Source organism: Priapulus caudatus, unplaced genomic scaffold, assembly GCF_000485595.1.
Source record: "Priapulus caudatus unplaced genomic scaffold, Priapulus_caudatus-5.0.1 Scaffold3031, whole genome shotgun sequence".
Classification (NCBI taxonomy): domain Eukaryota; kingdom Metazoa; phylum Priapulida; class Priapulimorpha; order Priapulimorphida; family Priapulidae; genus Priapulus; species Priapulus caudatus.
In genome coordinates this window covers 13864-17489 of record NW_014580092.1, presented here as the reverse complement: position 1 = coordinate 17489, position 3626 = coordinate 13864, and the positions used below count along the sequence as shown (strand labels likewise).

The following is a 3626-nucleotide window of genomic DNA, read 5'->3' as shown; positions in this document are numbered from 1 at the left end:
CTGGTCCACATCGGTGCCGGTGCTGTGTGTAATAATGGGATTAAGAGGTTTAAATGAGGATGTAATGGAGCACATGGCTAAGCGTGGTTTCGGTAATGCGTGTCGGTATACGCATACGCCACGTACGTTACATCATAAAAAGACGCAAGAGTGAGAGTAATTGCAGCGATATCAAAATGTTCACTGCCAAATGTGTTGAATTTCTGACTTGTATGGTGATCGAACGTTATCGTTACTTGTTTTATATAGAAATTAAGCTTTATGTTTCGTATGTATTTTTTTATTGTATTTTTATTGTTGTTTTGTTTCTGTATTGATTGTGGGTTGTTTAATTGGACATAAATACGTTTCTCTCGTTGGGGTTGAGTTAGGAAAGTATTAGGGTAATATATTTTTTTGGGGAATTGTTTAGGTTTAGGTTGAAGTGTAGATCAGCGGGGATGCTGAATCGATGACAGGGTAGTCATCGTCTTGGGGAAGGGGGAGATAATGTAACATATGTTTTACAAATGCGTCGACAGAGCGTCGCGCATCTTGTGCGGCTAGATTGATGTTATAGGGAGAATGGTAAACGTGTTTTAGGTCGGGCGTTTCTAGGGTCATTGTGAAATGGGGGTAGGACGCGGTCTGGGAGAACGGGTGACATGTGCGCTCAAGATGTAGGGGGTTTCGGGGTAATAGGTTAGGGAGATTGAGGGGGAGAGATGTAGGAGTCGAGGAGTCTGATTGTGGTCGGGGGAGTAAGCACACGCGCTTACGCGCGTGAGCGCGTTTCTTTGTCTCTTTATGCAAGATGAACACACTGTTTGCGAGCATATATTAAAGTTTATTCAGGTTATACCACACAAGTTTGGATTTCTTCGTCATCATTTCTACATCGAACATTAATTCAACGTTATAACAGCGCTACACAACGTGTACTATTACAGTCTATTACACTGTTTCACTCTGTGCATGGGCTCCCCCTTGTCTTAACGGGCAGTCGAGTCATAAAGTGCGTGTACGTCTTCTAAGCTGCATGCTCTGATTCATGCGAGCGTGCCTGTACACTGCGCACGTGGCTGTGTGTGCGCGCGTGCGTGCCTGCGCGTGTGCCTGCACGTGCACGCGTGCCTGCGTGTGTGCCTGCGTGTGTGCCTGCGCGCGTGCCTGCGCGCGTGCCGGCGCGCGTGCCTGCGTGCGCGCCTGCGTGTGTGCCTGCGTGTGTGCCTGCGCGCGTGCCGGCGCGCGTGCCTGCGTGCGCGCCTGCGTGTGTGCCTGCGTGTGTGCCTGCGCGCGTGCCGGCGTGTGTGCCTGCGCGCGTGCCTGCACGCGTGCTTGCACGTGTGCCTGCGCGCGTGCCTGCGTGTGTGCTTGCGCGCGTGCCTGCGTGCGTGCCTGCGCGCGTGCCTGCGCGCGTGCCTTTTATGTGTGCACCGGGCCCTGGACCCCGGCCGCAAGGGACTTCGCACTCGTGATATGCACTTTGCGCACATAACTTCTCATGATATCTAAATTACTCGTCTAAAGTTCCGAGTTTTACATGTTTGAATTTTAGGTTGTGGACGACTCTAGTACACTGTCACTGTTTGTCCGTTTCTCACCTTCTCCTCTGCCTCTGGGTTCTCTAGATTCCTGTCTGGGTGATATTGTAAGGCAAGCTGAAAAACAGCAAGTTATTTAGCAGCTACCCAAGTAACAAGTATTGGGGATGAACGAAATCTTGACAAATTTAGCAGAGTGGAACGTGCAATATCTCAGCATATGGACTACCGGGAAAATGTAATACCACACCATGTTCAAACGCTCACCTATTACACACTAGTTATTTGTGCGATATTAGGATTATTGATATTTAAACTCCTTATTGATTTACCGATATCAGCTATCGATTATTGCAATGTAACGATAGTTTAAAGCATTGTTAGACTCCTAATACGTACCAGCCTGTAGGCGTTTTTAATGTCTTGAGGAGTTGATGTTTTTGTCACGCCAAGTACATTATATAACGATTCTCCAGAGGTGCTGTGATAATTAAAAAAATTTTATGTTGAATATGTTGCTTTATAACTTACCATACACATCTATGAAGTATGAATAACTGATAGGTAATTTCCTCTGTTTATATACATTATACCAGGAGTTAATAAAGACAAACATTTGTCTTCATTAACTCCTGATTATACGTACTTAACATTTAAATAAATGCAAACATATGTTAACAGGTATGGCACATACTCAAAAAGTAACCTAACTAGAAGATCATTACGGAAAGCCATAATGCTGATATATACTGTCAGGAGTTAATAATGACAAATTTTTAATTATTTGTCATTATTAACTCCTGATACTGTGCAACTGCATATCTACTAAATTATCTAGCACAATTGATCAATGGGAAAGATATAATTATTGAGGTTGTCTTTTGGACAGCTTTATTTTGCTGATGAATGGTAAAAACAATCAAGGGTGATAACACACTGCACACCAATAAGTGTTTATTGCAGAACCCCCTTACAAAAAGAAAGACAAAAAGATACATCTGGAAATTGCCTTCGTTCCTGAATCTACAATTTTAAATGGGACTCGATGTTCAGTGAACACAGACAGACAGTCCTGATTTTGAACATTCTTATTTCTAAAATATAGGCCTAACCTTGTAATTTGTGTTTAATTTTTACTCACTATCAAATTGCCGCTATATTTTTTAGTTGACACAATACTTTCATTTCTAGAATAGTGATAACAGCTCAGGATTCAATATACTTTGAGAAAATAGCTAGGTATTTTTTAATATTACGAGACTGACATACAATTTTATTAGGGAACCAGTGTACATTAAAACAAATGCTCCCGATCAGATTTCGAAACCGTTTTAACTGATATTTTATGCACTGAACAATGCCAAATAAAATTATGAATAAAAACAAATGGTCTTATAATTCATTGTCGGACAAGACGGTGTGATTCATACGAGGGTGGATAACAATTTAAAGTTGTGATTATTCACACCATAAGTGATGAAACTTGTTTTCTTAAAATTTGAGCACAATACATTATCATAATATAGCCACAAAGTACCTTCTTGTGTCTCACTGCGAAGCGAAAAGAGAACACGTGAACAAATGCCAAAGCACATTGACAGTGGATTTACAACCCAGATACGTTTATCGATATTACAAGAACGATTAGCGAATAGCGGCAACAAGCAGCATCGTCAATATGAATATCATGATCAGATCATGTATATATGAAAATGTCCGCCATCGGCAAATAGTATAAATATCGAATAGATTTTGCACTTACGAATCGCTGTCGTGTTTCGTAGACATCTCCTAATATTAACATGGACTAAAATTGAACAAGATATGGTATTTTTACGTTATAAGTTATTAACTGGATTGATCGAAAACAAATTCGAGTGTAGTGGCCCTACGTGAATTATATACATGTGCGTTTTGAATGCACTATTATTTTGGGATCACCCTTTGCTCCCGGTGACAACGCGGGACTGTGTTGCGTGGCAGCAGGAGATAAAACCAAGAGACGAATAAACACTGTAGACGCTAGTTTTAGGTACTGTATACGCTGTATATTTCGCGAATTTCGCGAACGCGTCCCCGACCGCGAAAATAACAACACGCGAA

General features: G+C 41.8%; 1 long non-coding RNA gene across 1 annotated transcript; it reads right to left on the bottom strand.

The window, feature by feature from the left end:
• Nucleotides 1-1583: 1583 nt before the first annotated feature.
• On the bottom strand, nucleotides 1584-3330 carry LOC106819248. Its single transcript, XR_001395384.1, has 3 exons — nucleotides 3286-3330; nucleotides 1923-2004; nucleotides 1584-1640 (listed from the first exon to the last, which is right to left on the bottom strand). It is a non-coding gene; the product is annotated as an uncharacterized LOC106819248 (long non-coding RNA).
• Between the last annotated feature and the right edge of the window lie 296 nt (nucleotides 3331-3626).